The sequence below is a fragment of the Dermacentor albipictus genome, chromosome 6 (genome assembly GCF_038994185.2).
Source record: "Dermacentor albipictus isolate Rhodes 1998 colony chromosome 6, USDA_Dalb.pri_finalv2, whole genome shotgun sequence".
Taxonomy (NCBI): domain Eukaryota; kingdom Metazoa; phylum Arthropoda; class Arachnida; order Ixodida; family Ixodidae; genus Dermacentor; species Dermacentor albipictus.
The window spans coordinates 37,089,987-37,110,929 of record NC_091826.1 but is presented as its reverse complement, the minus strand read 5'-3'; the positions used below and the strand labels follow the sequence as shown (position 1 = coordinate 37,110,929).

The 20,943-nt window shown below is 44.1% G+C and overlaps 2 long non-coding RNA genes across 3 annotated transcripts in view; one reads left to right on the top strand and one right to left on the bottom strand.

Annotated features, from left to right (window-relative positions):
* LOC139060993 (uncharacterized) overlaps window positions 1-18,985 on the bottom strand; it is a 40,628-nt gene extending 21,643 nt beyond the window's left edge. Inside the window, exon 1 of the long non-coding RNA XR_011515129.1 lies at window positions 18,777-18,985. This is a non-coding gene — a long non-coding RNA (uncharacterized lncRNA). The remainder of the gene's footprint in view (window positions 1-18,776) is intronic.
* The window catches only part of LOC139060994 (uncharacterized), a 150,862-nt gene that overhangs the window by 58,890 nt on the left and 71,029 nt on the right, over window positions 1-20,943 (top strand). The gene's annotated exons all lie outside the window — the stretch shown is intronic.

Sequence of the window (20,943 nt, the reverse complement as noted above, 5' to 3'; positions counted from 1 at the left end):
GCATGCGCTGCCCATACAGTTCTTTAGAAGAGTTTTATACATATTAAGTTTGCGCGACTTGTTGTTGATATAATAATGAGAATTCAGGTGCAGCACCAGGTATCCTAGGAAGAATGTGTATAATCACATCTGCGGAGTTCTTTGAAGCATCTGGCTCCATTCCGATCGCGTTGGCGCAAATGCAGAATCATCTGGCTCAGATTCAGATTTCCGAAAAGTACGGTGACATACTTACGAAAAACCAAACCCCCTGTCCTGCTTGCCATGAATACGTTAAATTATTTTGTGAGAAACCAACACTACATGCACTTTATGGGCGACCTTGCACAATCAGTGTTATCAAAGTGACGTTTCTAAACCTCGCATATCTCTAGCAAACCTGCGATTTCGTGGACACACTCGCACACGCCCGAAGCTATAACCATCAGGCCAAGACCGCACGCAAGCTTCTTTCGCGCGAGAGTGGCCGTTTGATAGATCTGGCGCGGGCTTCACCTGCCAGCTTCAGGCAATATCAATTACCTCGTGACAGATTGCGCTTTGAGACGCGACGTTACACTGGACTTTCTTCGAGATGGACTCATAATAATTCTAAAGGATTATATGTCCCACGCGGCAGAAAAGTGCTCGACGAGTGGTAACAAAAATCATCATCAGCGTCTTGTAAGTTGGAACAAGTCAGAGTAAGGCAACTTAAGGGAGAGTAACGTGAATTAGGTTGAAGTAAAGTGAATGAAAAGGAAGTGGATTCAAGTAGAATAAGGTTGGTAAAAAGAGTAATGTGGATGAAGATGGATCAACGTGGATTACAGTAGGTGTAGATTAGGCCAAGGTGGATTAAGGTTTATTAATGTAAAGTTGTGAGGGACACTTGATATTCTGGGACATCACTTGTCATGCACGTAACCAATTAGGTAATTCGTAAAGCTTTTTCATTCAAATCACCTAAGGATACTTCAGTGAATGTTATTTCTTTTCTGTCGCCAACCACAGTAGCGTAGTAGAGCTCTGGCATAGCGCTGCTGAGCTCCAGGTCATAGGTTCAATTCAGGCCACGGCGGTGGCATTTCGATGGCGGTGAAACGCAAGAGTGCTCGTGCACATTCACTTAGGTGCCCGGTAAGGAACTCGATGAGGTCAAATTTAATTCGGAATTTCTTCCGCTGCGGCTGGCGCACCTTCTGTGCAGATCAAGGTATTGACACCTGCAGCCCCAGGATTCTTTTCATATTTTTTCGACTGACAGGTGCCTGCAGAGTGTGGACGGCGGCTTATAAGGCCATTGCACTATCAACAAACAAAAAAAAGGGGGGGGGGAGGGGTGCGTCATCTATAGAAGTCATAAGATCCTTCCCCTGATCCATACTTGAGTAACTACACTCAGAAAACCCTGTTATTAGATGGCTTTACCATGGCGTCTGCTGTACCAAATGTCAACGTGTCACACACGTAAATAGATCGCGTTGTCCTCTTTGAGCATGCTCCATGCTCTATTTGGTTTCCATGGTTTACGTGCATTATGCGAATGTGGGTCATGTTGCGAGTTTACCGTACGTAATATTCGCGTGTGCGGAAAGACAGCGTTGTCGAACATGGCGGCCCCAATGGTCCCTACTTCCGCGTGAATTCTCGTGATCGCAACGCCAGTGGCTCCTTCGTAGCACAGTGGCAGTCCACTTCAATTAATGACGTCACGGTAGCTGGCCAATCTAACGGGGATGCTCCCGAGTCAACAGCGGTGATATAAGTCATCACTTTAAGGCTACGCTCGCCATCAAGGATTGCCAGTAACTGTTGAAATGAGTTCACGCTTCCTCTGTGCTCACCGGAATTGTTAGATATCAACGCTTAGCGCGTGCAACTTCTGAGCTCGTTCGGCGATTCTGGCATCCATAGGCCCAACAAGACGCGTCCGCATAGAAATGACAGGATGGGCGCCAGTAGGTTGTCTTGGCTTGGATATGTTTGGCCTGAAGCACTAGACGGCGCACTCTCTTCTAACTTCGTCCTTACGTTATGCGCTTCATCACTTTGAACTAAAGGTACTGAAGGGACGCGAAGCCACAACGTTCTGTAATGGCGCTTGCGTTTATTGATACGTAAGATGAGAAACGCTGTTATATAACTGTCCAATATTTCCGCACTGCTCACTCAGTACCATGTGTCAAAGCCGACAAGTTGCATATGTTTTCATAGTTATCCTAATGCAAGCATTTGTTAAAAAAGATGAACAATTGCCTTCACGATTTAGGTCTTTTGCATAATGGTGTGTTCAGCTTGGTTGCCTGAGTGATTGAAGTGAAATTTAAAATATGGTCACCTGTTGGATGGGGGCGCGTCCCCCTCGTCCACAAACAATTAAAACTGGCAGTTTCAACCTGAGGCGAAGCATCGATAGCGACATATAGGTTTAGCGTTGCACTCGATCTACCATCAACGCGGCACAGCAATACGCGCGCGCGACATGACACGATGCGACACGCGAGACAGCTGCTGCTACACACCAGGAACTGCCATACCTCCCCCCCTTCCCCCCCCCCCACGTATCTATGCTTGTATATAGTCATGCAGGCGCGACCAGGCTCGTTGGAAGTGACGCCAACGGCGTCTCGCGAGATGAGAATGAAATAAAGACTTCGGCGTTTGCTCGGCACCTAGTGAAGGATATTAGACAGGCTCAGTTTAATGCTTGTTGTCTCAGACCAGTGCGTGCACTATGGTGTCGTCTGCATAGAGCTGCTGCTAGTCAGTGACTATAATTGTGTGTCACACACCGTAGGCGCATTTCGCAGGAATGGGACGGGGCAAAGTATGGCGACCCCCGCCCCCCCTCCCCCCCCCCTCCACGCCATGTTGAAAGAGGGCGGCTTTTTGCTGCACGCTCGCAAATCCAAGAGGACGACCGCTAGTAGTAAATTTTTTTATGAGGGCATTAGCTACGTAAACAATGCATTTAGTTATTACGCAACCCCCCCTGTTTGGGCAGTGAGGATTGTCTTTGGTGCCTCGTCGAGAAGAGATGTAGCAGACGACGTACGGAGTGAGCCATACACGCTGGTGTCGCGGAGTTGAATTGAACTGAATTAATTTTCATATTGAATGGGGGAAAGGCCAAAAGGCTTGTTGGAACCTGCCCAGAGCATCTGGTTCGCTCCTAGCAGTTTCCGCCATAACAGACTTCGCGTTGCGCTTCTTGCATCTTGCCCAGTGTACTGGGACCGTAAAATCACGTTTGAAGACACAAAATTTCGTTCCTATACCTAACCTATGGGTGAGTGGGACATTCAAGTATTATAATCAGCCACGCTGAACGATGGCGTGCCTTGTGGCCTTACATTGTTGGATTATCAAGTACTGGAACTATTGAATCTGTATCTGGGGCGTTCATTTTTAAGTTTTGCGCATTTAAAAAAGGCACCTGTGGCAGATTGCATAATTTTTATCCTTGAGCTAGATAATTCGGAGAGGCGGACGCTGCTAGCAGGAGTAATCGAAGCACATATGTAACTAATCAGGAGTAATTCAATAAGGAACTTTTCGTTTTGTATACTTCACCCCACATATTCCTATTCCTAAATTGTAGCCGGTGAGTTTGCTTGACGTATCTCGTTGAAATGCATTTCTTGGTGGACACCAGCTTCGAGATTTTACTTCCCAAAGTGGTGCCACGAAAAACATTTGGTTTGCAGTTACTTTTGTGCTCCAATGCATAAAAGAGAGTGTTGTTAAAAAGGTACGTGCTACGACAGTGAATCTTTAGAATAGTTAGAGTACGCATATCTCTAAACTGGTGGCGTTGTGGAAATTCATTCCGGGTTGGACCGCTTTGCTAGTTCACCGGCTGAAATTCCTAAATTACAATATCTTCAATAAAGTAAATAATTTAAAAGTCAAATAGTTCTTTTTTGGGTTATTCGTTGAACATGTGTTATGTTTTTTATTACACGTAATGACTGCCTCTCTGGAAAACCCCGCTCAAGGACTAGAATATTGTTATCGGCAACAAAAAAACTTTCTAAAATTCCGGAAAGCCTAAAGATTCTCGCCCGTTTTAGGTTGTCCGAGCTAACGTTGGCTAAGCTATCCGAGGAAAAATATCACAAAAGAAAGAACACAGTGCAGGATACGATCTTAAGACCTACGATGTTAGGTCTTGAGATTGAATACCGAGCAGTGTGCATTATATAATTGTATGTTGCACCATGTTCGTGAACACCTTGGCTAACATTAGCCGGGACTCGCGGTGTATGCGCAGAGGCTTCTTGAATTTCACTGAGTATTCACCACTTGTCCAATATATGTTGGTGACAACGACCATCAGGCATGTCGACAGTTGGCTCAGTTGTTGACAAATCATTGTGGCAGCGGTTGTCCTTTGCGGTCTTTCTGCATTCTTCTGTCGTGTTTTTGTCTTGTGCTTCGTGCGTTGTGAACACGACACTGTATGGTCTGTGCAGAGCCATCACAATACCACTGCAAGGATTTATTGCATTTTTTTTATTGGCATTTGTCACTTTTGAAGCTGTCTATTGGATTTATCTTTATACTTTTTCAACGTTACAGTTACACTAGCACAAGTTCCCTAGCAGAAGCAAAATAAAAATAAACTAGAGAGATTTATTATTTTGAGGCAATGAGCGCCATATCCTTGGTGATATATATAGCTAAAGAGTAAACTGTAAAAGTAATTTATGCGCTTTGAAAATATTTATTGACGATCTGGTTTCTCCACACTCTTGCGCGTTGTACAAATAATTTGGCCGCTTTTGTGAGTTTCCTCGGTAAACGGCGCGACACACGGTGTTCATATTTCATTAAGTACACTCATAAGCAAAAATACACCCTTTTGCCACACAGCAATAAACGTCATCTGTCTTGTCCGCATTTCCTTTCATTAACATGGCGAGCCTGGTACTTCCAAGTCACGAACGACATGCCCGTTATCAGCATTCGACTATATCAGCATGACGAATATTGTTGTGTTGCAAATATACACCCTGAAGGGTGTACATTTCCTGAAGGGTGTAGGAAACTTGTTTTGAGTGACGAGCGATAAATCTTTATTCTATGCGGGTTCATTGTAGCCCTTGTGGAAGGTTACCTATACAATTATAACAAGGTGGGATGCTGTCGTTATTCGAAATCTTTTGCTGACCTCAAAAAAAGTAAAAAAAAAAAACTGCAGGAGGCGCGAACTTCAAATTCCATGACATTGTAGATAATTTTTTTGTGGAATGCAGAAGTGAAACTATCACGAACGTGTTCTAACTGCGACGCTGTAGATATTTACTGCACCCTCACTTTTCCCCAATCTTCGTAGGTGATACGAGGTTCACAGCTTGTTTCTCCGCGGTCTTTTGTGAACAATAGAAGGCGTCATATCGATATAAATGGGAAAGCTTAGGGGCGCGCGATTTGTAACGTGTAGACAACGTTCGAAGTAGGTCGGTTAAATGCGCCTTCTTTTACGATATATTAGGTATGCAAGAGGACTGGAGATTTATTAGGGTCTTTTATGAGCGGCGTAGCACTTGTATCGCTGCCCTGGCGTAGGTCCAATTAGAACTCTACAATTAAAATAACAAATTTCGCGAATACGGGAGGTAGCTACGTCAAGATTGTGTTTTTTAATAAATGCGTGTTGATCAAATACAGCTGTTGGAAATACAGCTATACATAAATATTTAAGAACATCTTAAGCGAGCACTAGAAAGTGCCCCACTGCCCTTATGAGCAACATTTCCCAAATTTTCCAAGAGCACTCTGGATTTATAAGGAAGGGGTGCAGCATAAGTGGAATCTGTTTTGAATGTTTAACGTTTCCGGCTTATTAGAAGCGTTACAAACATTTATTGAACGTTAGTCTTTTTTTTTATTCTGGGGGACCCTTTATTGTGCGACACGTATATTGGTTTCGCCTGGTGTCTTGAGTGAACTAAACGAGGAAGCTTCTTTATGTTCGGTAACAATAAGGATGATTTAAAGTGTGTTGTGTAGGGAAAGTTCGAAATGGGCGGGCACATGAGGCTGTGGTTATAGATTACGTATGTTTGGGCTCTAGAGTATTTTGAGTGTTTAAAACGAACGGGGCATAATTTAACCCATTCACCTGTCAGAACTGCATAGGCCACCTTAGTCAAATTTAGTTCGTCTTCAGCCGGCCATCTGCTAGCCGTCTGGCTAGCGAAGATGGTAGAACAGCTGTACCGGAAAGGCGGTGGTCCCGGGTTCGAGGCCCAGACCGGGACAAATTTTTCTCCAACTTTGAGGCTTTTCTTTCGAGGGACTAGAATGGGTTTCCTTTGTAGCAACTGCTGTGATTGCGTGGATATCTCATTTCATCTTTACTACTAGCTTCTCTCCACCTTGCGGGTTTTCGCATAAATATTACATCCCTCATCCTAAATGGAGGAGAAGTGGGAGGGGATTATGCCGGTGCGCAGAGTAAAGCAAATTGCATGTCAAAAAATTTGGGAGCGAGGCCACGGAGGTAAAAAGACAAAAAATCAATTGTAGCAAGGAATGAAGGAATATTTTGATGTAAAAGCCCTTCCACCAATAAATCCCATCTGTCATCCACCTATGTAAAAAAAAGCAACGTGTAAAACATACGCTTGCAACTTTGAAATTACAATCTTTAAACACAAACAAACCCTTAAATTGTCAGCGATCAAGAAAATCAAATAAAAGGCATGCGCTGCCTATGCAGTTCTTTAGCACAGTTTTCTACATATTAAGGTTACGTGAATTGCTTTTGATATATTAGTGAAACTTAAAGTGCAACGCCAGGAATCCTACGTTGAACGTGTATAATCACAGCTGTGGAGTTCTTTGAAGCGTCTGGCTCCATTGAGAATGGGCAGGTCCAGGTCCCCAAGAGTACATGGATATATTTATGAAGAACTAAACCTCGGTTCGTGTTTGCCATGAATACAATAAATTATTTGGGGAGAAACCAACGCCGCACGCATGTTACAGGTGACCTTGCACAATCAGAGTTGTCATCAAAGTGACGTTTGTATGCCTCATATTTCTTGCAAACTTGCGATTTCGTGTACCCACTCGCATACGCTCACGGCTATAACCATCAGGTCACGACCTCACGCACGCTTCTTTCGCGCGAAAGTCAGCGTTTGAAACATCTGGCGCGGGCTTCAGCTGCCAGCTTCTTGCATGCTCAATTACCTAATGACAGATTGCGCCTTGAGACGCGACGTTATAATGGACTGTCTTCAAGATGAGCCCATGTTAATCCTAAAAGATTACATGTCCCAGGAGCCAAAAAAGACCACAACGTGTTGTAACAAAAATCATCATCTGCATATTTTAATTTAGAACAAGTGAGAGTGAGGTAACTTAAGGTGTAGTAATGTTAATTATGTTGAACCAAATGAATGAAGCTGAAGTGGATTAAAGTAGATTAAGGTTTGTAAAAATTAGGTGAAGGTTGATGAAGGTGGATTAGAGTGGATTAAAGCTGGTGCAGATTAGGTCACGGTGGATTAAGGTTTATTAATGTAAAGTTGCGAAGGACACCTGATAATCTATGACGTCAGGTATCATGCACGTACCTAGTTAGGTAATTCATAACGCTTTCTCATTCAAATCACGTAATGATGCTCAAGTGACTGTCTTTTTTGTGTGTGTCGCCCACCACAGTAGCGTAGTAGAGCTCTGGCATAGCGCTGCTGAGGTTCAGGTCATAGGTTCAAACCAGGCCTCGGCGGTGTGATTTCGATGGCAGAGAAATGCAAAAGTGCTCGTGCACATACCCTTAGGTGCACAGTAAAGAACTCGAGGAAGTCAAAATTAATTCGCAAACTTTTCCACTGTGGCTAGCTCGCCTTCTATTCAGATCAGGGTTTTGACAACTGCGGAACCAGAATTTATCTCTTACGTTTTTAGACTGACTGGTGGATACATTGGTGGGTGACGCCCCACCAAAGTCCACTGCACGATCAGCTAACAAAAAAGGCCAGTAGGGTGAGTCATCTATAGAAGGTAAAAGATGGTTCCCCTGATCAACACTTGAGTCACTACACTGGTAAAAGCCCATTATTAGACAGCTATACCATAGCGTTTCCGGCCCCAAATGTCAACGTGTCAAGCACGTAAAGAGATCTCGTTGTCCTCTTTCCGCATGCTCCGTAATCTATTTGGTATCCATGGTTTACGTGCACTACGCGAACGTGCGTTATGTTAACGAGGGTTGCAATGTGGGCTTGTTGGTAATGCATCTTCAAGGGGTGTACGGTATCACGTGTAAAAGGCGGGACAAAAGGAGACACACAGGGACACCCACAGCGCTAACTTCCAACAATGTTTATTATCGAAAACCAGGTCCTACTTATACACTAAGCCAACATGAGTCACAGCCACGTAAACAGACAAACAATCAGAGCGAAACATTTTTGTAAGTGATATTTCAGGCCATGCGTAAAAATTTTAGTTCTTTTTCAGAGAGAGCCAATGACGGTTCGGTGATACGTGAATCCCCTAGGGCATCAATCTGCTCGGCGTCTACGTCTATTATAGGTTTAGTGAGTTCGCACTTATTTCTACCAGTAATCATTGTTGGTTCTAAGAGAGTGGAGGACTTATGTTGCTTACAATGAAGGGAGAGAAACCCATCTGATACATGTTTGTCGTCTTTATTTTTGTGTTCGCGCAGTCTATCATTAATGCATCTGCCCGACTGTCCGACGTAATACTTCCCACACGATTAGGGTATACCTTATATAATCGATGTCTTAGAATCTCTAGACTTCTTCCTGTGTTTAACTTGGCAGCTAGGAGCTCTTTCTTTCTTTTGTGGTCTCGTTTTCCAGAACAGGCTGATTACTTTGCTAGCTGCAGAAAAAACCGCCTGTGTGTTACCTCGGCGGGCAATTTCCTTTAGGTTGTGCGACAACCCGGTGGATATAAGGTATCACTGTTGGTCTTAGTTTCGCTCGGTTACTATTTCCTTCCGCACGTTCAGAAGTCACTGATTGCTGCACTTGCCTAAGTATTCCCCCTGCAACTGATGCCACAGGATGATTGGGATAACCTGCTTCATGTAACCGCATGACCTGTTGTGTGAATGCTTCGTCAGTGCAATGATACCATGATTTAGTAAGTGTGTTAGTAAAACACATCTTCGCAATTTCTCTTTTTATCAGCTTGTAGTGGGTTCAATAATATGACAGCAACAGTTTATTTGCCATGGGACTGTAACACCAGCAAGTTAGATCATCACCGAATTTAAATTCAACATCAAGAACCTTGATTTTTTGTTTTATGAGAACTGCGCACGGAACTTGCAGTGGACAAATGCACTCACGTATAATATTACTAACAGCTGCACACTCTATGTCAAAGTTTTCTAGCTTAAGATTGACAAACACTAAAAATCATCAGCAGATCTAAATATTTTAACAACTTTTGTATCATTGATGCGTGAGCACAGGTCGCTGTCTAGCTTAGCTAAGTACAGGTTGCTTAAAACAGGCGCTAAGCAGGGTCATATACAGACCCCTTGTTTTTGAAGGTACGGAATGTCATTTCTTTGCATAAATGTTGACTTCATGTACGAGTCTAAAAGTTCTAAACAGTTTTCAGCGGTTGTGGCCGCTTTTGTACTAAATCTTACAGCCCCAAATTCATCTATACATGATTGAACACAACAATTCATTTTGCGCCAAAGAATAATACACGTCTTTCACATGTGCTGAGAAGTCCGTTAGCCCCGCGTTACAGTTGGCCTCTACAACAGCTAAAACTGCCTCGGAATTTATCGTGGTGAGCATATCTGTACACTCAAGTAGGTCAAATTTGTCTAACAGATAGACTGCAATGGATTTCGACTATGTGCTTTTCTCCGATACTATTACCCTGATCGGGACACCGAGACTGTCATTCTTTCTTTTTCCTGTTGCTTTCAATACTTTACCTAGGTTCATGTCCCAGCACATCGCAACAGCTCTGCTCTAAACTTTCGTCAGTGAAATTTGCTTGTGTTCATTGAACACGGCTGTTATTGCTTCATTGGCTTTTTTGTTGTAGCCACCATGTGAAAATAATGCAAAGCCTCCTTCATTGTCAGCAATTAGGACAAACAGTGCATTTTCAACTAAGTCTGAAACAACGTGTTTCGCAGGTAACTTCGAACTTTGAAGCTTACATTTGTTCAGGACATCCACGCCTTCAGAGTTCGTCCTCACGCCTTCGTCTTCCGATGGACGTCTGGAGACTTGCCGCACGAGAGAGAGTAGCTCCGGTTTTGTACTCTTAGATTCCATCACGAACTTAGGTCCCCGCTCCAAGACTTGATGCACCTTTTCTTGCAGGACAAGGCCTTCGTGAATGTGGACCTTGCTACTTGTGTGGCTCGATGGTACGTGCCACTCCTTGAAAATTTCTATCGGGAGCTGCCTCAGTTGATGTGGCCAAATGTATTCCGTGACCAGATGTGTCAGAGCCGGGTACCTGTGAATTTCGTTATTCGACCCACTAGGCTTGTAGGCACAACGCACTTTCGTGTGTACAGCACTGTGCGTGACCTTGTGTGTCTTCTTTCATCCTGTATTTTATTCGCGCGTCCGTACACCCCCTGAAGGTACGTTATGTGGCGAGGTTTCCCTACGTAATATTTACGTGCGCCGAAAGACAGCGTTGTGGAACATGGCGGCCTCAACGGGCCCTACTTCCGCGTGAATTCTCGTGATGGCAACGCCAGTGGCTCTTTCGTAGCATAGTGGCAGTGCACTTCGATTCATGACGTCACGCTAGCTTGCCAATCTAACGGGGATGATCCCGAGTCAACAGCGGTGATATTGAAGTCACCATTTTAAGGCTACGCTCGTCATCAAGGATTGCCAGTAACTGTTGAAATGAGTTCATGCTTCCTCTGCGCTCACTTCAAGTATTACATATCAACGCTTACCGCGTACAACTTATGAAGGTATTCGGCGATTCCAGCGTTCATTGGCCTAACAAGACGCATTGGCATAAAAACGACACGGTGGTAGCTAGTAGGTTGTCTTGTCTTGGATGTGTTTCGCTCGAAGCACAAGATGGCGCACTGTCTTGTAACGTCTTCCTTACGTTATGCGCTCCCTCACTTTGAACTAAATGTATTTAAGGCACGCGAAACCATAACGTTTTGTAATGGCGCTTGCGTTTATCGATACGTAAAGTGAGAACCGCCGTTATATAACTGTTCAATATTTCCACACTGTTCACTCTGTGTCACATGTCAAAGCCGACAAGTTCCTTAGGCGTTGTGAGTTATCCTAATGCATCAATTTGTTAAAAAAATAAACAATTGGGTTCATGATTTAGGTCTTCCGCCTAATGGTGTTTTCTGCCTGCTAGCCTGATTGATTGAGGTGAAATTCAAAATATTGTCACCTATTGCGCGTCCGCCTCTTCCACAAATGAAAACTGGCACTTTCACCCTGACGCGATGCATTGAAAGCGATAGCAAGGTTTTGCGTTGCGCTCGAGCTACCATCACGGCGTCACAAGAATACGCGTACGCGATAAGACATGTTTTGGCACGTGAGACAGCTGATGCTGCACAGCGGGAACTGCCACCCTGTTGACTTTTTCATCCGCGATGTGGCAGCAGTGCGTTCATTACCCCAGAGAACTTCCGGACACCCATTTTCATGAGTCCAGTTAGGCAAGAAATGAGAAGTAGTTTGCTGCATAGTATGCTGCAGGCACATATTCTTGATGTTTTCAGATATAAAGAACGTGCTCCATGCGTCGAACTCATGTACGGGCTTTCTTTTGTTGCACATTTCAATACAATTCATTGTCAAGCACTCCAACTCCCGAACAAAACTAGTGCCAGCTGGAGGGTCTTGTAAGTTTATAGGCTATTGTAACTTGCGTTGTTCCTGAGGGTTTAACCGGAACTCTTCTGGGAACTCTGTTTGTAAGCATGAAAAAGGTCTATAGCAATACAGGCGCGACCAGGACCGTCGGCAGTGACGCTAACGGCGTCTCGAGAGATGAGACGGACTGAAAACCTTCGGCGTTTGCTCGGCGCCTAGTGAAATTAGACAGGTTCAGTTTATTGCTTACCGTCTCAGACCAGCGTGTGCACTCTGTTGTCGTCTGCACAGAGCTGCTCGTCAACAACTCTGATTGTGTGTGGCACACAATACGCGCATTTGGCAGAAGTCGCGCGGGGCAAGGTGTGGCATCCCCCCCGCCCCTACACAATTTTGAAAGGGGGCGCTTTTGTCTGCACGTTGGAAAATCCAACTGCTAATACCGAATTTTCTTTGTCAGTGCATTGGGCGGGTAACTAATTTTTCTTCGTATCACGCATCTCCCCCGTTTGAGGATTGTCTTTGGTGCATCGCCGCGAAGAGCTGTAGCAGACGACGAAAGGAGTGCGGCAGACACGCTGGCATTGCGCAGAAGGCTGGCGCTAGGCAGTTCCCGCCGTAAAACATTTAAACTTCCGCTTCGTTCGTCCTGCTCATTGAATTGAAACTGTAAAATCATGTTTGAAGACGCAAAATTAACTTCCTATATCTAACCCATGAGCGAGGGATTCTGAACTATTATAATCAGCCGCGCTGAACGATAGCATGCCTTGTGGCAATAAATTGTTGGAATATTAAGCACCAGTGCTATTGAATCTGTATCTGGGGTGATAATTTGTAAGTTTTGCGTACTTTAAGAAAAAGCACCTGTGGCAGGCTGCAGAATTCTTATCCTTGAGTTGCATTATTCCGAGAGGCGGATGTTACTAGCACGAGTAATCGAAACACATGTGTAACTTATTAACAGTTATTTACAAAAGAACTTTTGTTTAATTTTATTACCCCTCATATTGTCATATCCGAATTGTAGCCTGTGAGTTTGCAGGACGTCTCTCGCAGAAATGTGTTTCTTGGATGACACCAATTTCGAGATTTAATTTCCCAAAGTGTGGGATCAAATACATGGGTGTTCTAGTGACTTTTGTGCTCCCATGCATAAAACAGCGTTTTGTTAAAAAGATGGATGGCACAAAAGTGCATCTTTAGGCCAGTTTGAGGAAGCATATCTCCAAACTGGTGGCATTTTGAAAATTCATTCCGGGTTAACCCGCTTTGCTAGTTCACCGGATACATTTCGTAAAATATATGTGCAATGAAGTAATTACTTTTAATGTTAAATAGTAATCTCTTGGATTTTTTGTTGAATATGTGTTCTGATTTCCATCGCAAGTAATGAATGCCTCTCTGGACAACCCCGCTCAAGGACTAGCATACTGTTATCGGCAACGAAGAACATATAAAAATTCCGTAAAACCTAAATATCATCAACCGATGTAGGGTGTCCCAGCTAACATTAGGTAAGCTGTCCAACGAAACATACTATACAAGAGGAACACGGTGCAGGATACGATCTTAGGGCCTACGATGTCAGGTGTTTAGAACTGACTGCAGAGCACTGTACATATAAGTGTATGTTGCACCGTGTTTTATAAGCCATGGTGTATGCATGCGTGGTTATGGCATGCGTGGTGGCATGCGTGGTTATGGTGTATTATGCGCGGTGCGTATGCGTTGTTATAAGCTCCGGTGTATGCACAGATGCTGTCGAATTTCACCGAGTATTCGCCACTTATCCTATATGTGTTGGCGACAACGACCCTCTGGCATGTCGACAGTTGGGTCAGTTGTTGACAAATAATTGTGGCAGCGGTTGTCCTGTGCGGTCTTTCTGCATTTTTGTGTCGTGTTTTTGTTTTGTGCTTCGTGCGTTGAGAAGAAAACGATACTGTGGAGTGTGCAGAGCCATCACAATACCATTGAAAGCATGTCTTGCATTTTTTTTTTGACATGTGTCATTTTTGAAGCTGTCCATTGGCTTTACCTTTACACTTTTTCAACGTTACAGTTACACTAGCACAAGTTCCCTAGCAGAAGCGAAATAAAAATAAATGAGACAGATTTGTTATTTTCAGACAATGGGGCCATTTTCTTGGTGATATATATATCAAAAGATTGCACTGTAAAAGCAACATATGTGCTTTGAAAATATTTACTGAATATCTGGTTCCTCCCATCTTTCTCGCGTTATACAAATAATTTGGCTGCTTTTCCATGTTTCCTCGCTAAATGGTGTGACGCACGGTGTTAATAGTTCCTTCATCGCACTCTTAATCAATATTAAACCCTTTTGCCACACAATAATCCTCGTCTTCAGTCTTGTTCGCATTTCCTTTCTTTAACGTGGCGAGCTCGGTACTTTCGACTAACGAACGACATGCCCGTTATCAGCATTCGTTTATATCAGCATGACGATTATTGTTGTGTGGCAAATATACACCCCAAAGAGCTTACATTTGCTTAAGAGTGTAGGAAACGCGTTTTAAATGACGAGCGATAAATTTTTATTCTATGTGGGTTCATTGCAGCCCTTGGGGAAAGTTACCTATTCAATCATTACAGGCTGTGATGCTGCCGTTATTCCAAATATTTCATTAACCTAAATAAAGAGAAAGAACTGCAGGAGGCACCAACTCCAAATTCCGTGAAAGTGTGGATTATTTTTTTTTGTGATGGCGCCATGAAACTTTCACGTGCTTGATTGCACGTGAAATAAATCAAACTTTCACGTGAATATTGCACCCTCGCTTTCCCTCTACTTTCGTTGGTCATACGAATCTCACAGCTCGTTTCTCCACTGTCTTTGCTGAACAAAAGAAGGCATCATGTTGATATAAATTGGAAACATTAGAGGCGCAGTATGTGTAATGTGTAGACAACGTACCAACTAGGTTGGTTAAATGCTCCTTATTTACGATATATTAGGTATGCAAGTGGACTGGAGCGTGATCAGTGTCTGTTACGAGCGGCACAACACTTGTATCGCTGCCTTGGCGTAAGCGCAACTAGAACTGTACAACTACAATAACAAATTTTGCCAACACAAGGGGATGCTACATAAAGTTTGTGTATTTTGGTAAATGCGTGCTGAACAAATACAGCTGTTGGAAAAAGTTTTACATTTAAGGAAAAAAAAACAGTTAAGAACATCTGAAGGAAGCGTTACAAAGTGTTACACTACCCTTATTTAATTAATTTGTTATTTATTTATTTATTTATTTATTTATTTATTTATTCATTTATTTTTACCCTCAGGGCCTTTGGGGCGTTACAAAGGGGGCGGGTACATGGTTGAATAACAACAGAATCTAAAGCAACGGTTATCGGCAACGTTTCCTAAATTTTTCAATATAACTCTGCATTTACAAGAAAGATGTGCAGCATGAGTGGAAAGTGTTGCGAGTGTTTAACGTTTCCGGCTTACTTGAAGCGTTAGAAACATTTACTGAACGCTCATCATTTTTGTTTGTTTGGGGGGCATTTATTCTGCGACACGTATATTGGTTTCGCCTGGTGTCTTGAGCGAACTAAACGAGGCAACTTCTTCATGTTTGGTGAAAATAAGGACGATGCAATATTTGGTGTGCGCGGAAAGTTTGAAATGGGTGGCCACATGAGGTTGTGTTAATGTATTACGCATGTTTGTGCTATAGAGCATTTTGAGTGTGTCGAACGAACGTGGCGTAATTTAACCCGTTGACCTGGCAGAACCACAAAGGCCATCATAGTGAAATTTATTTCCACCTTGCCCGGCCATCTACTAGCCGCCTGGTTAGTTCAGGTGGTAGAGCGGCTACCCGGAGCTCCGGTGGTTCCACGTTCGAGACCCGGACCGGGACGAGTTTTTTTCAAATGCGATGCTTTTCTTTCCAGGAACTAGAATGCATTTCATTCGCAGCAATTGCTTTGATTGCGTGGATGTTTCACTTCATCTTTATTACTTCTCTCCAACTTGCTGGTTTCCGCATAACTATTACATCAGTCATCCTTACTTCTCTCCACCTTGCGAGTTTCCTCAGATTTGTTACATCCCTCATCCTAAATGGAGGCGGAGGAGGGGATTATGCTGGTGCGCAGAGTAAAGTAAGAAAATTGAATGTCGAGAAAATTGGGAGCGTGGCCGCGAAGCTTAAAAAACAAACAAATATAGCAAGGAATGAAGAAATGTTTTCATGTAAAAGCCATTGCGCCAATAAACCCCATCCGTCATCAACCTACGTCAAAAAAAGCAACGTGCAACACGGACGCTTGGAACTTATAAGTTACAACCTTTTTTCACAAACGAACACTTAACTGTCCGCGTTCAAGATAGAGATAGAGAGAGATAGCAAAGAGAGGAAAGACTGGGAGGTGGAGAAAGAGGGAACAGAAAGAGTAAAGCGGGATAGAGGGAACACAGTCTGTGCACGTAGCAAAGTGTTCGGGAATCAGTCAAGCCGAAGCAAGTGCTCCGTCGATACGTTAGGCTGTCCTCTATCTTGGTGGCTCATGGCTGGTGACGTACGTTGAAGTCACCAGTGAAGACCAAGGATCCGGTGGGTGTCAGCAGTACGTTGCAGTGCGTGGCGGTGTATCTTTAAGCTAAGCCCCAGCCGTTGTGACTTGAGTGCGAATATAATGATGCGGGTGAGCCATGATGCTTACTGAACAGCTGAAAGTTCTAAATTGAGAGCATCCAGCACTTGCATTGTGCTTCGCGCTGACAAGAAAATCAAATAAAAGGCATGCGCTGCCTATACTGTTCTTCAGCACAATTTTCTACATATTAAGATTGCCCGATTTGTGGTTGATATATTAGTGAAAAATCAGGTGCAACACCAGGAATCCTTGGGAGAATGTGTATAATCACAGCTGTGTATTTCTTTGAAGCATTTGGCTCCATGGAGATCTGTCAGGCGTTTCTCCTCACGAAAAAGTACGTTGACATATTTATGAAAAACCAAACCCCTTGTCCTGCTTGCCATGAATAAGGTTATTTGGGCAGAAACCCACGCCGCACGCACGCCACGGGTGACCTTGCACAATCATAGTCATTAAAGTGACGTTTCTCAACCTCGCATATCTCTAGCAAACCTGCGTTTTCAGGGACACCTTCACACACGCCCGAAGCTATAACCACCACGTCATGACCGCACGCACGCTTCTTTCGCGCGAGAGTCGCCGTTTGAATTACCTGGCGCGGGCTTCACCTGCCAGCTTCGGGAATTCTCATTTACCTCGCGACAGATCGCGCTTCGAGACGCAGCATTATACTGGACTGTCTTCGAGATGTGCCCGCATTGATACTAAAAGATTATATGTCCCACGAGGCAGAAAAGTCCGCAACAAGTGGTAACAAAAATCATCATCAACGTCTTTTAAGTTAAAACAAGTCAGAGTAATGTAACTTAAGGGGGAGTAAAGTGAATGAAGTTGAAGTAAAGTGAATTCAAGTAGAATAAGGTTGGCAAAAATTAGAGTAATTTGGATGAAGATGCATCAACGTGGATTACAGTAGGTGCACATTAGGCCGAGGTAGATTAAGGTTTATTTATGTAAAGTTGGGAAGGACACTTGATAATCTGGGACGCCACGTGTCATGCACGTAACCAGTTAGGTAATTCATAACGCTTTCTCATTCAAATCACCTAAGGATGCCTACGTGAATGTGATTTATTTGTGCCGCCCACCACACTAGCGTAGTAGAGCTCTGGCCTAGCGCTGCTGAGGTCCAGGTCCCAGGTTCAATTCAGGCCATGGCGGCGGCATTTAGATTTCGGCGAAATGCAAAAGTGCACGTCCACATTCACCTAGGGTGGACGGTAAGGAACTTGATGAGGTCAAAATTAATTCGGAATCTCTTCCACTGTGGCTGACACGCCTGCTATGCAGAACAAGGTTTTGACACCTGCAGCCCCGGAATTTTTTAAATACTTTTTCGACTGACAGGTGCCTACAGAGTGTGTGACGCCAGCCCTTAAGGTCATTACACTATCAACAAACAAAAAGAAGGGGGGGAGGGGTGCGTCACCTATATAAGTCAAAAGATCCTTCCCCTGATCCATACTTGAGTCACTACACTGAGAAAACACCTTTATTAGATGGCTTTGCCATAGCGTTTGCTGTGCCAAATGCAAATGTGTCACGCACGTAAAGAGATCGCATTGTCCTCTTCGCGCATGCTCCGTACTCTATTTCGTTTCCGTGGTTTACGTGCACTATGCGAACGTGGGTCATGTTGCGAGTTTACCGTACGTACTATTGACGTGCGCCGAAAGACAGCATTGTCGATCATGGCGGCCCCGATGGGCCCTTCTTTCGCGTGAATTCTCGTGATGGCAACGCCAGTGGGTCCTTCGTAGCACAGTGGTAGTGCACTTCGATCAAGGACGTCACGGTAGCTGGTCAATCTAACGGGGATGCTCCCGAGTCAATTGCGGCGATATTGAAGTCGCCACTTTAAGTCTATGCTCGCCATCGAAGATTGCCAGTAACTGTTGAAATGAGTTCACGCTTCCTCTGTGCTCCCCTCAGTTTTTATAGTTCTGAGGTCGTTGGGTGATTCTGGCGTCCATAGGCCCAACAAGACGCGTCGACATGGAAACGACATGATGGTCTCTAGTAGGTTGTCTTGATTTGGATATGTTTGGCGCGAAGCAATTGAAGCGCACTCTCTTGTAACGCCTTCCTTACGTTATGCTCTCCCTCAATTTGTACTAAAGGTATGGAAGGGACGCGAAGCCATAACGTTCTGTAATGGCGCTTGCGTTTATGGATACATAAGGTGAGAAAGGCTGTTATATAACTGTCCATTATTTCCGCACTGTTCACTCGGTGTGATGTGTAAAAGCCGACAAGCTGCATAGGCTTTGAAAGTTATCCTTATACACCAATTTGTTAAACAAATTAAACACTTGCCTTCATGCTGTGGGTCTTCCCTTCCGCGTAATGGTGTTTTCTGCTTGCTTGCCTGACTGATTGAAGAGAACATTAAAATTTTCGCACCTGTTGCGCGTCTGCCTCATGCACAAACAAACTGAAACTGGCAGTTTCAACCTGAGGCGAAACATCGAAAGCGATAGCAAGGTCTAGCGTTGCTCTCGAGCTGCCATCACGGCGTCACAGCAATACGCGTACGCGACAAGACAGGATGCGGCACGCGAGACATCTGATGCTGCACAGAGAGAACTGCATGCCCTCCCCCCCCCCCCCCCTCCGCCCGGAATCTGTGCGTGTATATAGGAATGCAGGCGCGACCAGCCCCGTTGGCAGTGACGCTAACGGCGTGTCGCGAGAGGAGATGAGACGGACTGAAAACTTTCGGCGTTTGTTCGGCGGCGAGTGAAGGAGATGTGACAGGTTCCGTTTAATGCTTACTGCCCCAGCCCAGCTTGTGTACTACGGTGTCGTCAGCGCCGAGCAGCTCGTCAACAACTCTGATTATGTGTCGCACACAACAGGCGCATTTGGCAAGAGTCGGTCGGGGCAAGGTATAGCATCCCCCCCCTACACAATTTTGAAAGCAGGCGCTGTTTGTACGCTGGAAAATCCCAGAACAGCTACGACCAAATTTTCTTTGTGAATCCTTTAGCCACGTAAGTAATATTTTGCTTTATAGCGCATCCACCACATACAGGCTGGCGTCGCGGAGTAGGCTGGCGCTGGGCAGTTCCTGCCATAAGATTTCATGTTTCGCTTCTTGCATCTTGCCTAGTGTACTGGAATCGTAAAACCATATTCGGAGACACAAACTTTGCTTCCTATATCCAACCTACGGACGAGGGATTCCAAAGTATTGTAATCAGCTTCGCACAACGATGGCGTGCCTTCTGGCATGAAATTGTTGTATTATCGAGTTCCGCAACTATTCAATCTGTATATGTGGGGCCCATTTTATGTATTACGTATTAAAAAAAAAGAAGGTACCCGTGTCCGATTGCATAATTCTTATTATGAGGTGGACGGTACTAGCACGAGTAACCGAAACACAATATATGTAACTAATTGACCGTAATTCTCTAATGAACTTTTTGTTTAATTACTTTACCCGGCTATTGTCATTTCCGAATTGTAGCCGGTCAGTTTGCAGGACGTATCTCGTTGAAATATATTTCTTCAGTGTGAGCAATTTCGGCATTTTATTTCCCAATGTGTGGGACGAAATACATGGGCGTTCCAGTGACTTTTGTGCTCCAGTGCGTAAAAGAGCGTTTTGTTAAAAAGATACATGGCGCAAAATTGCATGTTTAGGCCAGTTTGAGGACGCATATCTCCGAACTGGTGGCATTGTGGAAATTCATTCCGGGATGGCCCGCTTTGCTAGTTCACCGGCTACAATTCCTAAATTGCAATATCTGCAATAAAGTAAATAATATAAAAGATAAATACTTATTTTTTGGGTAATTTGTTGAATATGTGTTCTAATATCTAATGCAAGTAATGACTGCCTCTCTGGACAACTCCGCTCAAGGACAAGAGTAATTTTATCGGCAACAAAGATCTTATTAAAATTCCGTAAAACCTGAAAATGTTCACAGGTCACACCTAACGTTAGCTAAGCTATCCAACAAAAAAAATATTATAGAAGAAAGAACAAAGTGCAGGATACGATCTTAGTCATCATCATCATCATCATCAGCCTAGTTACGCCCAATGCAGGGCAAAGGCCTCTCCCATACTTCTCCAACTACCCCGGTCATGTACTAATTGTGGCCATGTTGTCCCTGCAAACGTCTTAATGTCATTCGCCCACCTAACTTTCTGCCGCCCCCTGCTACGCTTCCCTTCCCTTGGAATCCAGTTCGTAACCCTTAGTGACCATCGGTTATCTTCCCTCCTCATTACATGTCCGGCCCATGCCCATTTCTTTTTCTTGATTTCAACTAAGATGTCGTTTACCCGCGTTTGTTGCCTCACCCAATCTGCTCTTTTCTTATCCCTTAACGTTACACCCATCATTTTTCTTTCCATAGCTCGTTGCGTCGTCCTCAATTTCAGCAGAACCCTTTTCGTAAGCCTCCAGGTTTTTGCCGCATATGTGAGTACTGGTAACACGCAGCTGTTATACACTTTCCTTTTGTGGGAT